At 38.2% G+C, this 23,208-nt stretch overlaps 1 pseudogene; it reads left to right on the top strand.

Annotated features, from left to right (window-relative positions):
• Positions 1 to 1,763: 1,763 nt before the first annotated feature.
• LOC125113246 (histone H3.3C-like) lies at positions 1,764 to 12,396 on the top strand (annotated as a pseudogene).
• Positions 12,397 to 23,208: the final 10,812 nt, after the last annotated feature.

Here is a 23,208-nt window from a genome sequence, read left to right as displayed (position 1 = left end):
ATCAACCTTACAAATGTTTTCTCAGGTCAGTCTCCCAAAGCAACAGAAATAAAAGCAAAACTAAACAAATGAGACCTAATCAAACTGACAAGTTTTGCACAGCAAAGGAAACCAAAAAGAAAACAAAAAGACAACTTTCAGAATGGGAGAAAATAGTTTCAAATGATGTAACTGACAAGGGCTTAATTTCTAAAATATACAAATAACTTATACAACTCAACAGCAAAAAAGCCAACAACCCAATGGAAAAATGGGCCAAAGACCTGAATAGACATTTCTCCAAAGAAGATATACAGATGGCCAGCAAGCACATGAAAAAATGCTCAACATCATTGATTATTAGAGAAATGAAAATCAAAACTACCATGAGGTACCACCTCACACCAGTCAGAATGGCCATTGTTAATAAGTCCACAAATAACAAATGCCAGAGAGAGTGTGGAGAAAAGGGAACCCTCCTGCACTCTTAGTGGGAATGTAAATTGGTACAACCACTACAGAAAACAGTATAGAGGTACCTTAGAAAACTATATTTCTATGTAAGAACTGCCATGACCTAGCAATCCCACGCTTGGGCATATATCCAGACAAAACTTTCCTTAAAAAGACTCATGCACCCACATGTTCATTGCAACACCATTCACAATAGCCCAAGACATGGAAACGACCTAAATGTCCACCAACAGATGATTGGATTAGGAAGATGTGTGTGTGTGTGTGTGTGTGTGTGTGTGTGTGTGTGTACACAATGGAATACTACTCAGCCATAAAAAAGAATAAAATAATGCCATTTGCAGCAACATGGATGGAACTAGAGATGCTAATACTAAGTGAAGTAAGTCAGAAAGAGAAAGACACCATACTGTATCACTTATATCTGGAATCTAAAATATGGCACAAATGAACCTTTCCATATAAAAGAAAACTCATGGACTTGGAGAACAGACTTGCGGTTGCTAAGGGGTAGGGGGAGGAAGCAGGATGGACTGGATATTTGGGGTTAATAGATGCAAACTCTTGCCTTTCGAATGGATAGGCAATGAGATCCTACTGTGTAGCACTGGGAAATATATCTAGTCACTTATGATGGAGCATGATAATATGAGAAAAAGGAATGTATACATTTATATGTGACTGGGTCACCTTAATGTGCTTAGAAAATAGACAGAATACTATAAACCAGCTATAATGGAGAAAATAAAAATCATTATTTAAAAAAAAATGCTTTCTTGAGGCCCTCCTTAGAATCTTACTGTGTTTTCCAGTAATGTATATTGCCCATGCCCAATGAAAGAAGATAATCTATTCATAGCATTGGCCATCTTCTTTTCATCTTACCTGCAATTAGAAGCAGAAAGTCCAGTGTTTGAGGGGAAATAATTCTCTTGATAAACTTCTAAGTACTTGAACTTTTTATAAGGCTGAACTTCCCAGTGAGATTTTTAGATACAAAGAACATTAGTAAAGAATTGGTGTAAGCACTCACAAGTTTGGGTGCTTATCCAAACTGAAACTAATCTCTGAACCTTTTAAGGTCTTCTGAGTTCTAAAGAAAGCTGATAAAGCCAGAGAGGGCAGAGAAATCATAGAAAAAACAAGAAGCTTGATCACAAGAAAATCTTCAGAGGCCAGAAAGAGCACAAGAATGGGTGGAGGGCAGGGAGAGCAGAGGAGGGCACGGAAGGGGTTACTAACATAGAAGAGAGGGATAACGGAGGAGGAGCAGAGGCAGCTTGGAGAGAGCCAAGGGGGCCAGAGCAATCATGGAAGAGAGGCTGAGGGCAGGGAGAACACTAAAAAAACAAAGCCGGGTTGAGAGTGGAGAGATTATAGAGAGCAGGGGAGAAATTGTGGACGGAGCAATCAGTATGGAGGAGGAGGAAGGGCAAGAAACATGCTCTCAAGAAGGACTAGACTCCCAGCTCCCTCTGTTTGCAGAGAAAGCTGTTTGTAAGAATTTCTATTTCAATTGCAATAGTTCAAAACCTGAAAAAGAGCTTCCTCTTCTTTCCTTTTCTCTCTTTTGCCTTTCCCCTCCCTTCATTACATCTCCTATAAATGGGGGAGTAGAAAAGGAGAGAAAAGAGATGAAGTGATTTTTTTTCTCTAGATAGTTTGAAGTCTGATTACCAATACATCATGTGAGACCTAAAATGCAATGCCATGCAAGACTTAAAAGATGAAACTGACTTGAAACAGAATATAAGCTATCTTCCTTCTAAAAACTCCCCATTTGTCTTTCTTTTGAATACCCAATGTGAAGAAACTACTATATTTGAAGACAAGGAAGAAAGCATACTTTTTTAATATAAACAAGATCCTAGTAATAATACAGAAAAAATAATTGTGTGTTTAAGTATTAAACCATAGTATTGTTTATTGGATAGAATCCCTTTATTTCATGATGGAAGAGGAGCTGCAGAAAAGCTCATCAGTGTCATACAATGTGTGTTGCAAAACCATTTTTGCATGTCATAGTGCCGGAAATTACGGTTTTAGCTGATATTGAAGTTTATATCTCTTCCCAATTCAATCCCATCTCTTATAGGTGAAAAATAGATGTCCAGAGAAATTGGCATACTTTCTTAAGGCCATACACTACTTAAGAGTAAGACTTTAAAGTTTGCACTAAACAAAATTCTGACAAGATATGTAACATTTTACTCCTCCTCAGGTTCTAAATCATAATTTATCTGTAGGCTATGTTGAGGTAAACTGTCATATGTAATTGAAACTAAAAGCAGAAAACAGCTATTTTAATGAAATAACCCCTGGGTCTAGCCTTTAGGTACTTTGGTGAGATGTTTGCCAGGTTCTGTCACAAGATGTTGATAAGAGCCAGCTCGCTTTCCTTTCCCCAGGTAGCTCGCACATGTACACCCTAACCCAGTCCTTTGGGGTTGGTGTTGTTTTGTTCTATTACTGTAAATGTGTGATATTTATTGAGAGGGAGGGTAGGGGGGAGAAGTCTCATTGCAGTACTCTTCACAATAGCTAAGATATGGAAGCAACTAAAATGTCCATCAGCAGAGAAATGGATAAAGAAAATGTGAATATTTTTCAGCCATAAAAAGAATGAAATAATGCCATTTGAGCAACATGAATGGAACCAGAGATTATCATACTAAGAGAAGTAAGTCAGGCAGAGAAAGACAAATATAATATGATGTGACATGTGAAATCTAATAAAAAAGATACAAATGAATTTATTTAAAAAACAGAAACTCACAGATTTCAAAACCAATCTCATGATTACTATAGGTGAAACCAGTGGGGGGAAGGAAGAATTGGAAAAATTAGATGATTAATGAGAACCTACTGTATAGTACAGGAAAATCTACTCAATAGTCAGTAATAACTTATATGGGAAAACAGAGAATGAATATATTTATACATATGACTGATTCACTTTGCTGTACACCTGAAACTAATACAACACTGTAAATTACCTATATGCCAATGAAATTAAACAAAGAACAGGTAAAGGTGGTTATTTTCATACTTGAAATACAATATAGAATTTTTATCATTATCAAACTTTCTTGTTCTCCAATACAGCCGTACTACTGAACAGGAAACCAAGAGTGCAGTGCTTATGTTTCCTAACTTCTTAGACTGGTTGCATAAGAACCCGCTCCCTTCAAACTCCATCACCACTTTTCATTTCAGAACTCAGTTCTGAATTCATGCAATGGAAACTTTTCTAAAGTGACTTCTAGCTTGCAGCAGCAAATGGGTTACAACAGCTCCTCAAACTAGAACATGATTCTGTCCATCAATAGTAATCCTCTTTTCTGTTTGAAAATCTTACCCAATGATTCCATTGTGATATTTATTCTTTCCTCAACATAATTTTAATAATTTCTTTAGCAAAAAGTATGTTAATAATCTAGCACATATTAGATTAGCAGAGAGTCACTTTTTTCAAGTATTTTACTGGCAGATAAGATGGAGCTATGTCAAATCTTGTTCTTATTTATATGGACTTATATGTTTATAAGTTATAAATTATAAGTCCTTCAAGGTTAGAGAGTTTGGTTTCTCCTCCATATCTAACTCCCCACAGCCCATGCTATGGTATTCAGAATACAATAATCATAATTTCTTGGCTAAAATACCTCTGCCTAGCCTCCCTAGGATCTTAAGCAGTTTGTCTGACTTATTCAACAGTTGTTATGGACAAGCCTGCTTGACTTTTCCCATGGCCGATTCTTTGCCTTTCACTTTGAAAAAATAATACATATATTAATTCATGGATTTGTTGCGAGGACCAAATAAAATGCTGTGCACATTTGAACAGTAGGTATAGAGAGCATTACAAGTAGATGTTAGTTTTCTAGAGTTGTTTCCTTTAGTGTGAAATTAGAGAATATAGGCAATTTAGTTTTGAAACACGGTAGAAATATATTATGCATAAATCTGGGGTATGGAAATGTTAGAAATACTCCACAGTATAACAATTAGAAACAAATTTTTATCAGGCCAATTATCAGCAGCAGTAATAAGGAAAAACAACATATATTAGAAAAGAAAATTTGTTTTACTGCTCAGTGGACCAGAGATACACAATGAAATGCAAGCACCCTAGGAAGTACTGGATGTGGGATGGTACCACTTATACGTGCAGGATACGTGCCCATTCACTATCCTCTCAGGCTCAGTAAATATTGTCAGGCAGGAGTCAGTTTGGAGCAAGAAATTAGATCAGATTCTGGCTTTTATTTAGTATCTGAGAGTTCTCTCTGCCCTCTCGTTCTCTATCTGTAAGAGGGGCCTGATGGAAATAAGAGTAGCTGACTTTTGGAGTTGTGATGATTAAATGAGATATCTATAAAGCGCTTAGGAAAGCACCTGGCAAATAGAAAGCACTATAGAATTTTTAGCTGGTGTTGCTCTCCTCTATCAAAACACCTGAATGAGATGTGAGAAGGGTAGCCAACCATTGTGTCCATCCAGATTTTCAAAATCAAGCTTTGTCCATGAACCCCTAGATGGTAAGCAGTGCTTCTTATTCACTTCCAATCCTGGCTGAGCTTTCCTAGTGAAGACATCAAATTCTGCTCAAACAAGGAGGGGAAGAAGGAGAAAATAGTAGATAATAAAGTTAATATTTTATAAGGTGAAATCAAACTAGATAGGCTGCCATTGCCAAATGGCCAAGTGCACAGGCATCAGAGTCACTCCTGGGTCCTTATCCCAGCTCTGCCCTTGACCAGCTGTGTGGAAAACACGTTCCAAGCTGGGAGGCTGTGTTTTGGCACAGTGAGGAGCCTGGGGCACAGTGGCACCCTGTGTGGATGTTAGTTTCTGTTCAGTTTGGCCAACCACACATGGTTGTGTTTTGTTTTAACTCTCTGGCTTTGCTTTAATGACTTGGGAGAAACAGCAGATTTCCATTCCTTTTTGCAAATATTTTAGCACTTCAAGATTGTCATTCACACAGTTGTTACATCGATAACAAAGCAAGCCTGAGCCCTGCTCCAGCAGGGTCTGTTCCCTGGAAATAGCCTGTTTCTTCTCTGGCTCATCTGCCATGTATATTTCAGTTGTTAATTGCAGATGGAAAAGTTTCCAAGTTTTCTTCTTCCCTAGGTATTGATCTTTTGAGTTAACATAAAGTTTTAACCCCTCGAGCTTTATCACCACGCTTTCTCTACCATATCAATTCAAATGGATTTAGCACATATTATCAATATTTAGATCTTGACTTTCGTTTTACGTCTTTCTCCTTTAAAGCAATCTGTCTACCTGCAAGCCTCTTGTCAGAAGAGATTATATGATTGTTTTTTGGAGTTTATAATCTATTTGAAGAAGAAGTGGCAGCACACTTGAGGATTTAAAATGATGTCTCCACAGGAAACAGCAAAACCTGATTTTCTCACAGAGCTGCTTTTTCTTTCTTTATGAATTTTTTTTTTCAGATTTGATCACATGGCTACCAGGATATTTGGTTTTATTTAAATGCAACAACACAAACATCACTAATCTGGTTTCCCCAAATTCATTCGTATACTCCCTGTCAACAACGGTTTTATCAGCCATCAAAGTCTAATTGAAATGGCAGTGCTGCCTGTAGTCATCCAATAATTAGAAAATAAACAGACTGAAAATTCAGATGTATTTGAACAAAAGCCATCAAAGTAACATAAACAGGAGAAAAGGTAATTAAAGAGCTTTCTCTTCAGCTTTCAACATTACAGGTTTATTTAAATGCAGCTGTGGCAAGAGATTTGAGTTGGATTTATTGGCCAAATTTTTTGGCTGATGCTCTTCTGAAATGTGTCCCATTAAAACCACGGAAAAGAAATTTAAAAAGCACGATAATCATGGCACCTCAAAGCACACTTTACTTCCCCTCTGAGAGCTTCTGTGGTAATGCACACATGTGACAGTTAATAATAGATGACAAAAGGCAACTGCCCTGCCCTTTATCATCTAAACACCAAACCTTCAGATGCTCCAGCAAAAAGAACAGTCTAGTCCCTGGCTATAAAATTGTGACGTCAAAATGTTGCTCTGCACAGACTGCAAACCTCTACTTGGGTTGGAGAAAAGGAAGCTGCCTATCAGAGGCTGTAATGCATGAATGCAAGCAGTTTAGCAATAAGAGATTCAAACTTTTGAAAGAGAGGTAACAAAGCCCTAAGAATAAGCCTTGGTCATGAATGCATATACAGTCCTGGGGCTGGTTGGCATAGCAACTATTTCTGAGAACCCTGGTGTTGCTTAAGTAAACAGCTGAAGCACAGAGTGTGCCTAAGCTAAGCTGGGTCCATCTGTGGTATCAGCATGTGAGGATCAGAACAGGAACATTTTCTCCAGCTAATCAATGATATTTTGGTATTTCCTCCTACTAACTCTATTGTTCTCAGTGCTTCATGGCAACCCTCTAGTTCCCTTCGTTTCTTTTGTATGACCATTTTTGTTGAACAATCTCAATATAGGTGAATCCGAGTTGAATCTGAGGTGAGCTGATTTGGGGATAACTAAAAAGTGCCTAAACTCATAGCTTTCATCTGTTGTTTGCCCAGAACTTTCAAGGAAGATGAATGGGTAATTCAATAGCAACTCATTATGATCATCCAGCAGAAACCATAGCTGCTGAAGTTTTTACTGCAAAGTTCAGCACACCAGGTAATTGCAAGGGATTCAGAATCAGACAAACTTAGCTGTAGTTCCTGGCTCTATTTTATGAAAAATGATGTGACCTTGGGCTTATTGTTAATTTACTGGGAATGTTATTGATTCTTTCTACAACTGTTTTCTCATATGTAAACTGAGAGTAGTAATAAATATCTCATGGGTATTTGAAGATAAAATAATGGTAAGTGCAGTACTTGGGAAATGACGATGCTAACAGACCCTGCTTGTTCCTACCCAACATCCATTTTAGAACTTAATGTGTTCAGTGTCCCCTTCCCCACATGATTCAGCAATAAATCCTGACCTGTTTATGCCAAGTGTAGGGGTCTAATTCCCCTTGCCAGGGGCTAGATGTGTCACCAGAATTGGATGTGTGACTGTTACTAGATCCAAGCTCGTTCTGCTCGCCACACAACAGGCCAATAAATTGGGAGATGAGGTGTTGGGGCAAGGAAAAATGACTTTATTTGGAAAGCCAGGAGCCTGGAAATAAGAGTACCTGACTTTTGGGCTTGTTGTGATTATTCAATGAGATTTCTGTAAAGTACTTGGGAAGGTGCCTGGCATGTAAAAAGCACTATAGAGTTGTTAGCTAGTCTATCAAAACAGCTGAATGAAAGAGGAGAAGGATAGCCAACCATGTGGACTAATGTCCCAGAGAACCAACTTACCCAAGTCAGAATTCAGGCTTGTTATACTGAGGGGAAGGTAGTGGTTGGTTGTCGCAAACTTCTTGGTGTCTGAAGTCTTTGTTCTCATAGTTAGGTAGGTCAGAAGAGGATGTTCCAGTAAACCTCCAAAAAGACAAATGTTATGCTCTGTTCTGCAACTTTTCATCTCTATGTGAATGGAAGTGTCATATCCTTAAAGGTCAGAACCTGGAGAATGTATATTTGTATTATGTATTTTTCAGGCTATAGGCAACATTCTTAAACTTGAAGCAAAATCAATAGAATACAAAGGTTAAAGTAAAAGAAACAGATCTGATATGGAGCCAGATTTGTTCTTCCCTATTACATGACCTCGTCTGGCCACCGATAAAGGAGGGGAATTCTTATTAGACGGGTGAGTGGTAAGAGAGTGCACGTACTTGGTGACTAGGGAGGTAGGAGGCTCCCAGGAGTTTGAAGGTTGTAGACAAGTAAAAAACACATCATGAGAGCTTTTATGCATTTGTAATCAGATGCCTTTAAATATTTGGAATTTGTGAATAATGATTGGAAATCTCTGTTTGAGCTGGACTTCATTAGAAATGATGCTCTTCTGGAATTCCCGTCGTGGCGCAGTGGTTAACGAATTCGACTAGGAACCATGAGGTTGCGGGTTCGATCCCTGCCCTTGCTCCGTGGGTTAATGATCCGGTGTTCCTGTGAGCTGTGGTGTAGGTTGCAGACGCGGCTTGGATCCCGCGTTGCTGTGGCTCTGGCGTAAGCTGGTGGCTACGGCTCCGATTCAACCTCTAGCCTGGGAACCTCCATATGCCGCGGGAGCGGCCCAAGAAATAGCAAAAAGACAAAAAAAAAAAAAAAGAAAAAAAAAGAAATGATGCTCTTCTGGAACGGTCTGTGTGTATTATTGCTTCATAAGCATTTTAAAAGTATACGCACTAGGACACTTTGAAAAAAAATATGTAGTTAAATAATTCACTGGGGTCTTGTTTCTGTGGAGAAAAGACACAAAAGAAGAACTCTGTCTCTTGGAAACTATTGAGGTCTTCCCTTTCACCACTTGAGAAAATGTGAACAAGGGTTTTAACTGACAGAACTTTTCATTCCTTGGGGGTCTGCTCTACCGCCAATCTCTGATGAGGGAAGAGACTTTAATAAGGAAGAATCAGTGGTGAGGCCAATTTGAGTCTCTTTTTTTTTGATATCAAAAGAATCGAGTTCCTGAGGAAAATGAACTGAGAATCATTGAAAACTTCTGAAGTCTGGAAAAGAATTCTGAATGTTTTATAGTTGAACTCCCATTCCTTGATACCCCTTATAAATCTTGGCCCCCAAAGTAGTTCTTCTAAGTTCAAAATGATTTATTTTTCTCTTGCTTTTACCCTTGATAATTTTAAAGTTTTCTGTTTCCAAGAACTTGGAGTGTTTTCATGAATCATGTCGTTTTCTGATTACTGTAAGTTAAGATTTTTCTTACTCTCTGAACCTCAGGACTTTATACAAAGAAGGATGAGTTAACAAAGGATGAAACCTAGTGTCTGTCTGTGAGTTGCAATTCCTCTCCTTGGGAGTTTCACTGAATAATCTGCCACTAATATGATGCATGATATTGTCTTGGCAGTTTATTATTTTGAGGCAATAGAACATAACACATTGGAAGGAGTTATCTTGATCTATTATATCAAGAATCTACAATTTATAGCTCTGTCTATTTGGTAGTAAAAAGATGCTCCCTGAGAGTTGGAAGGATTGTGTGTATACGTAGAGATAAGAGTATGGTTCTTTAAAAATATTTTGATATCATTACGTGTGTATGGTATCTGTGATTAGGTGAAAATTCCTTTGTTTACAACCTTATGTTTTCTATACACATATGAAATATGTGTATTTGTTAGATATGCCTTATGATATTTAATCTCCACTATGATCCTATGAGGTGACTTATATGAATTCTCAATGCACAGATGAAGAGCCTGAGGTACAGAGGAAGTTAAATAACTTGCCTAAAGTCACACAGCAAATGAGTGGCCGACGGGCTCAACCCCAGGTCTTTTGATTCTTAATGGTGTCGTTTAATTTTTTTTTCCCCCACAGCTGCTTCTATGAATATCTGTGGTTTGGCATAGGCCTAATGCTCTTTTTTTTTTCATAATCACTTGTAACCTAATTTTTTGGAGATGATGTGCTCACCAATTTTAAAGCTTTGCCTACAGGCTGGTCAGTTCCTCTTCACAGAACAACTGGTTAAGTCTGTACCCAACCATTTCCCTTATGGAACTCTCACACTCCAGGGCTATTATGCACCCTTCTAATCACCCCAGAGCCAGATGCCATCCAACTAGGACAGCCCCTATGCCCTGGAACCTTAGGAATTATTCAAATTAGCCTATCCATAGGAAGCTTGAAAAACCTAGCTCATCCCACCCCACTTTCAGTGCTTACCCCATCTCAGTCCCTAGCTTGTAGTCACTCTCCCTCCATCCATCCAGACCCAAAGAGCCTTGCCTGATAGCCTTCTCTCATGCAGAGCTGAAGTGATAGAATTTGATTTTCATCTCATCTATCAAAGTTTCACTGCATTGCATCTTGTACTCAGAAGATTCTCTACATCTTATATGGCACCACTGTGGAGTGTCAATTGGTCTCCAACCTTCTTAGTTGAACTGTGGTATAACTGGAAAAGCTCTGGATAGAGACAGGTGAGGGGCTGATACTAAAGGTTAATGTGGTCTTAATCAGGTGTATTCGACCTCTCTGAATCTCAGCTTTATCACCTGTAAAATGAGCAACAACCCGCCATGCAGTGGTTTCTCTTTTGGGTTGGAATTCTATCATATGATGGTATAAATTGGTATTGCCAAAGTACTAAGATACCTGGGGACACACTGAAAGATAAGTACTCAACCAGAAGGCAGTGCCTACATTCTATAGATATGAATCTTTTGGTATAGCTCATCCACATTTAAGTCACGATAATATGACAACAAATGTCATGAAGAAATCCTTTGGTCTAAAATGAGAGAAGAGCACACAAAAGTGAACTCTAGCTAATAAAACAATAATGACCAGTATCTACCCAGGCTGGTTGGTAGCCTATCATTAGAGCACCAGAAACTTGCTTGTTATAGCATTCTGAAAGTCTCCTCTCCAGAATGTAATCTGTGAATTCTGAGACCGTTTGTTAAAGTTCCTTTGAAATTGTGTGTTTTTTAACTCTCTCTTTATTTTATTTTTTCTGGTCAGAAACTTCAGAAGCTGCTGAAGCTGCAGATTTTGGTGTCATTGACCTGCCTTCCTCTTTGTTTGGCAGTTGATGAGTCCTTGGGGAGAGGTGTCTGCAACCCTGATGGAGAGCGAGAAAATAGAGCTTCTGTGAACGGCAGCCCCCCCGGACGCCTGATTTTTCTGAAAGATAGGCTCTTGATCAGGCGAGCAGAGGCTTAATGATTTATGCCTTCATGTTCAACTCCAGATAAAGTTAGACTTAATCCTAAAGTGTATATAGGAGGAAAAGCTACTATAGCACTTTGCTTGTTGGTGATAAATTCTTAAAACAAAACAAAACAAAACAGAGACATATTATTAACTAGCTTGTATTTGGAATAGTCTTCAAATTTCAGAAGCCTAGGAATAATGATAATAATAAAAGTAAAACTCTTTAGGAAGTCTCCTCCTCATCCACCAGGTTTTCTTTTTACTTAAAATTTAGCTCAGAGTCTTATGCTGTATTTGTATTTTAGAAACAGAATGTGTGAAAAGTAGCATTGTTGGGACTTAGAAGCATGAGAGTTTTTTTGTTGTTGTTTTTTTTAACCACTCACTACCTCTTTTCTAAAGACAAAAGAGGTGTTCGCAGCCGCCTCTGGGCCCTGTCGCTCGCCAACGACAGCGCTGCTCTAGGTTGCCTCTGAGCTCCAGCAGAAGGAGAAGCGGGTAAGTAGGGAGGTCTCTATACCATTGCTTGTACAAAGCAGACCGCCCGCAAATCGACCAGTGGTAAAGCACCAAGGAAGCAACTGGCTACAAAAGCCGCTCGCAAGAGTGCGCCCTCTACGGAGGGATGAAGAAACCTCATAGTTACAGGCCTGGTACTGTAGCACTCCTGTGAAATAAGACGTTATCAGGAAGGACTGGAAGCTTGGGGTAAATAGATGCAGAATGTTGCCTTTGGGATGGATTCGCAATGGGATCCTGCTGTGTAGCACTGGGAACTCTGCCTAGTCACTTATGATGGAACACGTAATGTGAGAATAAAGAATGTATACATGTAAGTGTAACTGGGTCACCATGCTGTACAGTAGAAAAAAAATATATATATAAATAAATGATTAAAAAAAAAAAAGAAGTCCACTGAACTTCTGATTCGCAAGCTTCCCTTCCAGCGTCTGGTGTGGGAAATTGCTCAGGACTTCAAAACAGATCTGTGCTTCCAGTGTGCAGCTATTGGTGATTTGCAGAAGGCAGGTGAGGCCTATCTAGTTGCCCTTTTTGAAGACACCAACTTGTGTGCTATCCATGCCAAACTGTAACAATTATGCCAAGAGACATCCAGCTAGCATGCTGCATATGTGGCCAACGTGCTTAAGAATCCACTATGATGGGAAACATTTCATTAAAAAAAAGAAAATTCTCTTCTTCCTGTTATTGGTAGTTCTGAATGTCGCATATTTTTTTCCATGGGGTCACATGTACCTAAGTATATGATTGCAAGTGGAAAAATAGGGGACAGAAATCAGGTATTGGCAGTTTTCCCATTTCCATTTGTATGTGAATTTTTAATATAAATGTGGGGACATAAAGCATTAATGCAAGTCAAAATGTTTCAGTGAACAAGTTTCAGCAGTTTAACTTTATAACAATTATAAACAAACCTGTTAAATTTTTCTCGACAAAGCCAGCATTTGGATTTTTTAAAAACAAGTAAATTTCTTATTGACTGCAACTAAATGTTGTTTGTAGCATTTTTATCCCACAGTAGATTCCATCCATTCACCATACTTTCTGAGTTGTCCTACATGCAAGTACATGTGTTTAATGTTGTCTGTCTTCTGTGGTGTTCATGTAAGTTTGCCATTAAAATACATTAAACTAAAAAAAAATAAATAAAATAAAGACAAATGATTGTGTTTTAATAGCTCAAATAGGAGGTGGGCTCAAGATCCCTGCCTGAGAAGTTCTGCCAGTTTTGTAGAAATTGGTTAGTCCTCTCACTTAGACTCTGCGAAGTACTTTCTCCTTCATGTCTATCCCAATTCTATCTATCCTGTAAGGTTCATTATAGGTGATGAGCCATCTTCTTGAAGGGAACTTGACCTTGGTGCTCTATGCAGATGCTCTCAGATCTCTTTACCATTTCTGTGTGTTCTCTCTTTGTTTCAATGTCCTCTTCCTTCTGACTGCAGACAACTGCAGCTTTCTTTAGAGGACTTCCCTCAGGCTACTGCAGGCACTTTACCTGTATGTTCAAGGGGCCCTGCTGAGAGTTGGCATGCCTGGGAGCCATCCTGTCTTTCAGAGGTCTGTGGCCAACAGGTGACTGGTATAGAAGTGTAAAAGCTTGGGATTCTTTCTCAGATGTTCTTACATTCCATATTTCTCATGCAGGATCAGTTCAAAGTCATCTTCCATGGGACTTGGAAGCTTCTTCCCCTTCCCTGTCCTGCTTTCTTCATTTCCTTAGCAGTTTATTTTGAGGGCACGTTAATAAGGCAAATAATATCTGAAAGTCTGCTTCTGGGGAACTTGACCTAAAATACAACTTTTCTGGTATCCCCTTTCTTTGAATTCCAATGGTAATCTCTCTGTGGTACTACTATTACACTAGTAATAGACATTGTCACATTACTTGATCTCTTTTCACTCCAGTGAGATTGTGATCTCTCTGACGGTGGCTGGAATCCTGTCTTAAAGCCTCCTGTTTTTGCTTTGTTGTTTTATCCTGCATCTATTTCCAAAAAAGACTTTAGGAGCTTTGTAATAAATAAGTAGAATAAAACAAAAATAGGTGGACAGAAAACAAAAAGTGAGAAACAAAAAATAAAGGGGGGAGGGGAGAAGAAAAATTAACAACTCTAGATTGAGAAAAGCGACTCAAATTAAGAATTTAGCCTGTATTACTTGGCAGCTAAGATGAAAACATGATTTCCTTGCTAGTTTTCAATGCTTGGTATAGGAAGTTGCTTTAGTTATCTATTGCTGTGTAACAAATTACCCCCAAATTTAGCAGCTTGAAACAGCAAACATTTATTATCTCTCACAGTTTCTCTGGGGCAGGAAACAGGGAGCAGTTTAGCTGCTGGATTCAGGCTCATGTCTCAACCCGCCCTCAAGCTGTTGGCAACAGCTGCAGTCATATCAAGGATTGACTGGAGCCAGAGAACCCAGTTCCAAGCTCACTCATGTTGTGGTTAGCAAGACTCAGTTCCTCACTGGCTGTTGTCCAGAGGTTTCCCTTCCTGCCACGTGTGCCTCTTCATAGGTGTCCTAAATGTCCTCATGACAGCAGCTGGCTTTCCCCAGCATTAGCGATCTGAGAGAAAGCCAAGACAGAAGATGCCATCTTTTATATGTACTCTGGAAAATGCTAAACCATCACTTCTGCTCTAGGTCTCTGGTCTTATAGACTAAAATCAGTACAATGCAGGAGGGGACTACACTAAGTGTGAATGCCAGGAGGTGGAGGTCATGGGGCTCGTCTTTGAGGATGGCCACAGAAGTACATCACATATAGTCCTTTCTCCTGAAAGCTAAGGGTAAAAAAGATAGTTCAAAGGACGACCACATATGTACATTTTTTGGTATGCTCCGTATACCTGTCATATAAAGGCCTTTCAGTGAATATTTATGGATATTCAAAATCTACTCATCTTTCAGGATGTTTTCTCCATAAAGAAAAGTAAGTCAAATAACATTATTGAGGGTAAAATACTCTGTACTAGATACTGCATAGTATGCTGATCTAGGTACTTGTCACTTGATCTTCTTCTAAAAAATGTTGTAGGTATGTCACTTCCTCTATGTTTCTAATGCTAACACTCTAAGCAAGTGCTTTAGATTTCTTCAGCAGCTTCTCAAGACACCTTCCTTTGTCTGAATTCTCTTCATCCTATATCTCACTTTCATCATGTCATTATTGCTTAATGACTCATTACTAATAGAATAAAGTCCAATCTCCTTGACTTTTCAAAAGCAGAATTTATCTATCCAAATCTCTATTCCATTGCTTCCATCATGAGCCTTTTTTTTCCATACTTCCAGTGGAAGTATTCTCACTGTCTTCCAAATATCCATGTTAATTTTTAACTCTTAACTCATTCTTGTTGCTGTTTAACCTACTGGGAATTTCTAATTCTAATATTTGTTATTTCCAGGTGTTTGTTGAATTGAGCTCCTCAGTATTTCCTTATCTTTATCACTTCTGCCTTAGTTTGAGATCTATTTCTTAGCTAGATTATTATCTTAGCTGTTTTTAAAAAAACTTCCTACAAAAAAAAACAAACAAAAAAAAAACAAACAAAAAAATTTCCTGTGTTCTTTCTTCTCCAATCCACCCTCCATATTGTACCATTGTTTTTACAGCACACCGATCATACTATTTCCTTGCTTAAAATGAACAAAACACTTCACTTTGAGGGCTTGGCAGTTAGTAAGTACTTGGTAATTGTTAATTGCATGAATAAAGCCCCTCCCTCTATTTTCATGAAGTCTTCCTGTAATTCTGCCTCTCACTTTGATGTTTTCCTTCTTTTGAAGCTCTGTGACCATCTATTGTCTGTGTCACGCATTTTGATGTTTTGTAATGTGTCTCCTCCTATTATCACTTAACTCTCATTCATTTACTCATTATTAGTAGTATTCATTTATTAATTCAACACATTCTTTGAGTACATGTTATAAGCCACACATCATGCTAAATCTCAGGGGATAAAATGATGAAGAAAAACAGACAGGTTTTCGGCTTTCATGGCCTTTAAAGTCTAGTGGCAAATAGGGACAAAACCAAATAACCACAAAGTTAAAATTAAATATTGCTTAAAGTCATTAATCAATGATGACATGATGAAAGTGAGATATAGGACGAAGAAGGTTATAATAACAGATTGAGAAAAATGCCACAAAGGAAGTCCACATGGTTATATAAAAGCACATAATATAGGCTTCAGAGAGGCTCCTCTGAGGAAGCGACTCAAACTAAGATCTGAACAATGGGTAGAAATCACAAAGTCAAGAGAGCCGAGGGGAAGAGAGAGGGTAAGAGAATGTTTTAAGTGAGGCAATGGCCATATTGACAGGTTAAGCATTTAAAAGAAGGGCAAGGTGACTAGATCCAGGAATAGAAAAAGGAGATTAATGGAAAAACTGGTGAGATCCAAATAGTGTATGGAGTTTAGCTGATAGTAATATGCTACTGTTAGTATCTCAGTTTTAACAAACATGTCACAGTAATAAAAGACGGTAATGTTAGGCAAAGCTAAAACTGAGTGAGCTGTGTATAAAAACTCTCTATTACCTATGCCACTTGCCTACAAATCTATGATTATTTAAATTAAAAGTTTATTTTTTTAAAAAATATCAGAATGGAGGAAACAGTATGTGAAGGAACAATGGTACAAGATATGGCTGAAGATTTCCAGGGACCTTGTACAGCATTTTAAGAAGGTTGGTCTTTATCTTGCAGTGAGGGGAAGAATGTGATGTTTTTAAACAGTGGATGACACAGCAAGGCTACATTTGAAAATATCACTGGCCTGGAGGCAGTGAGGAAAGTAGGTTAGAGGGACACTTGGGTGGGTAAAGGAGGTCAGGTGGGATAAGAAATACATTAGATTAAGGTAAGGCAGACTGAGTAAGATGTATGTTTTTGGACTGCATTTATTTATTATTTTTCTTTAGTATCTGTCACAGAATTCTGTAGGTCATACTTACTCATTACATATTTCTCAGATGAATAAATGAATAGGTAAACTGATTAATTAATGGAAAAGGATCGATCAGGAGAAGTCAGCCCTGAGGTCAGCAGCCCCTTGGCAGTATCATGGCGACCCTGTTCAAAACTCAAGGGCTGGGACTGGGGATTTCTGACAGGATCAGCAGACTCTTCCTCATGGTTTTTCCTCTTACTTCCAAGTAACCTTACTCCAGAAATGGGTGATTCATTATCTTATTTTTTGGAATACACAGTGCTTGCATAAAGGTTCTGGGAAGAGCACTGAGTGTAAAAGCAGAGGCTCAAGATACACTTTGAAAGAAAACTTGAAAATGTTTGATACTAGATAATGTAAGCCACAAGTCAAGGTATGGTGAGTTACCTGCACAATGGCTTCTTTTGAGCAAGTTCATCCTGCGTATAATTAGTATTTTTCTCTTTTAGCAATAGAAGTAATCTTAGTTTTCTTAGAGCATCCGTAATAAGGAGTTTTTCATCTCCTGGGGGAGATGTTAATTTCCCCACAGCTAAAGGAAGCTGGGGGAAGGGTTGTATATGAAGAAGGCACCAGCCCAAGATTTCTACTTGCTCACTTCAGTGAGATCCAGCAGTTTGGGCAGAGGCAGGTCTGAGTTCTATCTCATATGAAAAGACAGTTTATGGTTTTTTAAGAAGCATCTCTTGAGCTAATTAGTTTGAAGATCAGGAAGAGACTGCTGGGTTGCTTTCAATCTAGAGGAAGAAGAAAATAAGAACGATTAATATTTCGAGATTATTTCAGCCAGGTGACCCTGAAGACCTCAGTTTCTCTCCTAGAACCTTTGTTCTAATGTTGGAGCTCAGTGTTTAAAGAGACCTATCTCTACCCATGTTGGTTTAAAACATGTGACCAGTTTTAGCCAATGGGGCTTGTATCATGGATCTCAGAGGTTAATCTTTTCCTTTTCTTGTCTCTTCTCCAACCCAGACATGCATTCATTTGACTGGCAGCCTGGAAAATTGAAAAATGCCACAGGGGTTATTAAGGTTGAAATCGTTTCTGCTCTTTGAAGCTCTGCAAGCTAGTTATTGCTGCACCTATAATATTCAGGCATCAGAACAGCACATACTGTTCTTAGCTTGCTTGACACAGGCCCATATCAGCTGTAACACCCAGAGAGAATGAAAGGGTCTCAAGATGTCATTTCTCTACTCTGAAATATATCCCTTTAGTCGATTAAAACAGAGTCCCTGAAGTTATTAGAATGTATTCTGCGTCTTTGTGCACACACGTTTGATTTACTTTTGTTCTTATTAAAAGGGTAAGTCTAGAGAAAAGTAGAAAAGAGAATCTTCCATAATCCATATTTTAATAATTGTCTAAGTGCACATTTACTCCACAGAGACTTTCCTGTTTCCGAAACTATTTACTTGGATCCTTTACGAAATGTGTATTACTAACCTGGCCTGGTAGATCATGACGCAGCTTCTGGCCTTTCACTTAATCCTGCACTTGGCTCCCTGTGAGTCATTATGGTGTGTTGAGTCTGTCCGTAAGATGGAGATATTACTTTAATGGGTCTTTTTTTTCCCAATAATGGCTCTAAATTATATAAATTGTATTGAGCCAATATGATGTTAATATATAAATATTAAGAAAACCATTGGGAAAAAGGTACTGTGTAATTGAGATACCTTATTTTCCAATGTTAATAACTTCTTCATTAATTTTTTTCTCCATAAAATATTGACGGAGTTTAATCCACTTAAAAGACTTATAAGCATTTATTTAAAAAAAATTATTTCTCACCCCACCTTGGTAACAGGAAACAATTCCATCCCTCTACTGGAAAACTTCCCTGCAAACAAAACAAAGAAAGGAAAGAAAAACACTACAAAGCCAAAGTACCCCATGGTAACAAGAAACTTCAGAGAGATTTTTCAGGAGAGAGAATTTGTTTCTATTTAGCTTTAGGGCAATGATATTTTTTACCACGTTGCCTCAGGCGAACCATTCAATATTAGCAGTAATGCCTGCTTATGATTAAGACTAGGAGGATGGAAAATAATCTCCAATAACTAACAAAAAATCCCGGGTCACAAAAGTGAATTCCTATCTTTCAAAAATTCCACTCATGTAGTTGGCTTACTACTATATTGGTATATCAATCAGGGTCCCTGCAGGAAACACAATTCATTCCAGAAGATTCAAATAGAAGACTTAGATAAAAAGATTGCTTATAGAGTCATGGGGGCTGGGATAAAGGGGGCAGTGAATGAAGGATGGTGAGATGCTCCATTTAGGGGCTGAGGGGCTGAGGGGCTGAGGGGCTGAGGGAAGGAAACATGAATTGGAACCCAGGGATCACTGGAATTATGGAGGGAGAGGGCTGCTGTTAAAGTGAATGGATACAGTTGTCACCATAGATGTGGTATAAGAATGGAATGATGGGGGAAGAAACCCCCCAGCGTCTCTCCTGCCAACCATCTGCCCCTGGTCCCTCTACAGCCATCTTCACCCAGAAGGCAGCTCGTAAGAGAGTCCAGGAGATGTGGTCTGCAGGGTTCAATTCCTGAGCATCAAAATAGCACGGAGGCAGAAAGGAAGGAGGTACAAAAATGGAAAATATCCAGAGTAGCTGATTTCTGGATTGCTAAATATTTAGCATTACTGATGTCTAAAGAACTAAATTATTATTAAGGAATTATAGTTTTTACCCATTTTGAAGAAGAATCTAGAAGTTCTGTATTTTGTTTCACAGGAGACAAGGATTTCAAAGTTATCATAGGCGGCTTTTTCTCTTCCTTTGCAAAAACATTCAAAAATTTATCTAATAGTCTAATAACCATATGGAATAGTATAGTTTCCAAAAGACTTTTTACAGACTGCATATCATTTAACCCTAACTAGTACCCTAAAAGGCATCATTTGATTTATTTTCAGATGGAGAGATTGGTAGCTCAGAGCATAAAGTCACTTGCCCAATATCCTAAGTCAGAATTAGCAGCATCAAGATGCCAACATAGGTCTTTTGACTCTGGTTCCTAGGTTGTTTGTCTTATACCACCCTTACCTTTTCAAAATAAGACTGTCATAAAAGTGTGATAGCAGCTACGCTGAAAAGAACAGAACTGTCTGTACCTTGCAGAAAACTGCGGGAGAACTAGAATCTTTACATCAGGTAAGTGAAGTTTTAGGAAGTAAAGAACAGTCCAAACCATCAAGTCTAGTGGAAGGAAATGATGCAAGGAGAGATTCAGGGAGATTTGGGAGGCAGAGACTAGAAAGATACCCCCAGGAAATGCTAAGGAGTGAGGAGGAATCTTTTATGAGGAATGTGCATTCCTGAAAATGGGTAGAGAATATTCAAGATGTAAGCAAGGCTTCTCAAGTGTAAAGGCTGCAATATTTCTTGAGGTAAATATTGTTCATGGACTACTTACATCAAACTCACCTGGGTTACTTACTACACAGGTCTATACAGGATCCCCTCTTGACTTACAGAGTCAGAGCTATTTGAGAGGAACTATGCAGTTGGGCATGTGTCCTCTCCATTAGTTCCCTCCCCTCCCCCTGCATCCTCTCCCTTCCTACACACACAGAGGTTGAGAACCACTGATAGAGAGCAAATGCAGGGAGCTTGACTAAAATGAGCTCTGTTAACAGAACTATAAATATTTGGTCACAGCTCCATTTTCTGGCATGGCTGAACATAAGCCATCTGATTACCCATCATTCATCCCAATGCCCACTTCTTTTGCTTCAATCATATCTTTTGAATATGCTTTTGATAATGTATTTTCTAATTTTATGCTTTAATAAACAAGGTATATTAAACACAAATTGACTTTTCAGACTCTTGTAGTGCCTTGAGTTAAATATTTTAAACACCAATTATGATAAACATTACAGATGTAAATGCAGTTAAGTTGAGACAGTGGGTTGAAACTGTATGGAAGCTAAGATTGCTTTTAAAAAGGAATCCCTGATACCAGCACATGAATTCTTTTTTATTTAGTCTCATTTTCATAAAAGTAATGTGATGAATTAATAATCTCTAAGGTGAGGTAATATGGCTGCCTTTTTTTTTTGTAAAAGTAATTATCAATAACAGATGAAGTCATTTCTAAGATGTTTTCTAATTGGCACTAAAAGCTTCTTTTCTGTTTTATCATCATCCTTTTGCAGCATTCAAAACATTACCTATTGTTTCAGCATCAACAATACTTCAACTTCCTGTCAATTGCTTTAAGGATCAAGTGTTTGGGTGCCAGATTTCTCGGGTTATAGTGCCTATGGTATAGAATGGAATATTGATTTTCACTGTTTTCAGTAAAGGTTTTGTTGGTCATTTGGTACTTCATTCTTTAGAATATGGATGCTCTACCTTCCTACTCTATTACAACTTTCTTTCCATTTGGAACCCTATAATCTGAGTCATCTCTCAACAAATGCCATTTCAAATCCTATTTAATAACAGCTTTAAAAGAGTGACTGAGGCCAGCTATAACTTAGCTGTGAATCTATAGGCCATGTCTGCAGATGGGCCTTGCTGATTTATAGAAAGGCACAGATACTTTGTAACTAGTAATCTTAGGCTGAGTAGAATTTTCCTTTGTTTATTTTGATTCAGATTGGCAAATATATTGTTCCCACCCACCCACCCAAATGAAGGTAGATCAAACATAAGAACCAGACATGTGTGTTGATTTTTTCCCCTCATTACTGGGTCATGTTTTAGGGTGGGTCTATATATTTTGAGTTGTTTTTCCAATAACGGTCATGGGTTTTAGTGGTTCATTTATCCTAAGCAGTAGTCCGCTCTTGGATTAACATCTGTGGTTTTGATTTGGGTGGAAGCTGCAACCTATAGTCATGGACCTAAACCAAAATAAGCAACTTATTTCAGAATTAACTCAAGAGTTTAACCTCATTTGCAACATGATCTGCACCAGAGTTTTTTGGCTTTAACCTAATGGCTATTTTAAAAATTAAAGTCCTTATCTCTGGGGACTTTTCCAGAAAATCCAGCAATTACTTTTTCAAATATCCATTATTTCTTCAGGAACATATTTGATAAGAGAGGAAAATATAAGCATCATATGTTTTTGTATAAAGATAACACAGAACAATCTCTGTAGTAATTTCCTGTAAGTGCTTATCAAAGCAATTTAAAGCAAACAATTGGAAAGTGAAAATTAAATGTGACCACCTTTTTTTTTGGAGAGGTGTATTCACAATGCCAAATAATCAATTATATTGATTTCCTCCCCTTCTGAGCTGACTGATTGTTTTGTTTCCCTATCATGTCACCTCAGCATGTACCTCAGAGCCTTGTCTATAAACTGAGAGACCTTAATAGGTGTTAGCACTGGACCAGGCCATTATATCTAAGATGGCACTTTTATAAGACCTGATGCTAACTTGAATGTTCTTGGACGGGTATTAAAAGAAAGAAATCACTCAGCTATTCTTTTAAGGTTTAATTACATATATGCATGAATGTATGTCATTTCTCACACCCAATTTTCTTTGCCGTCTGTCATGGTATTACTGGAAAGCAGATGTTTATTATAAATTATATTTCTTTAATATGTGGATAAGTAAAGATATGGGGTTGAATTATTTATTTTTTGAACTTCTGCCTAAAATATTAAACTATGCTAATATCAACTCTGCAGAATCTGTTTAAAAATAGGAGCAACTAGAGCACAATATTTCATAACTGAACGCTAAAGATTTCATAGTGAAAGCCAGGAGGTGAAAACAATTAAAAAATTCCAGGAGTTCCCATCGTGGCGCAGTGGTTAACAAATCCGACTAGGAACCATCAGGTTGCGGGTTCGATCCCTGCCCTTGCTCCGTGGGTTGACGATCTGGTGTTGCTGTGAGCTGTAGTGTAGGTTGCAGGCACGGCTCGGATCCCGCGTTGCTATGGCTCTGGCGAAGGCTGGTGGCTATGGCTCCGATTCGACCCCTAGCCTGGGAATCTCCATATGCCGTGGGAACAGCCCAAGAAATAGCAAAAAGACAAAAAAATAAAAAATAAATCAATAAAAAATAAAAAATTCCAAACGCGTCATGTCTGTAAAAGCTAAGAGACAAGCTAAGGCTATCAGGACTTTTTGTCATATTTATTTCTTCTTCCTGTCCATACAGGAATGATACTGTAAGCCAAGTGAGTTCTTTCAAAACTCTTGGCTGGAAATTTATTTTCAAGCTAATATGAAATTTTTAATTTTGTAAATAGAGATTCTTTATTCTTAACTTCATCATAACTTGAAGTGAAATAAAATTAGAGTTCAAGACTTTCCTCCAGTTGTCTTTACTTGCGCTATTGCACAGAAAGACAGCAACAAGGAACTGCTGATTCCCATTCCTTCAAGTTGACAGTCATTGCTATTTTTCCTTTTTCTGTTTACCATTTGAAATTTTGGCATTTTTCCTCTATATTGATATGAAACAGAAAAGCTTGACATGGCAAGAAATTG

The sequence above is a fragment of the Phacochoerus africanus genome, chromosome 13 (assembly GCF_016906955.1).
Source record: "Phacochoerus africanus isolate WHEZ1 chromosome 13, ROS_Pafr_v1, whole genome shotgun sequence".
Lineage (NCBI taxonomy): Eukaryota > Metazoa > Chordata > Mammalia > Artiodactyla > Suidae > Phacochoerus > Phacochoerus africanus.
The sequence above is the reverse complement of the archived record's forward strand: the minus strand, read 5'-3'. Positions and strand labels throughout refer to the sequence as shown.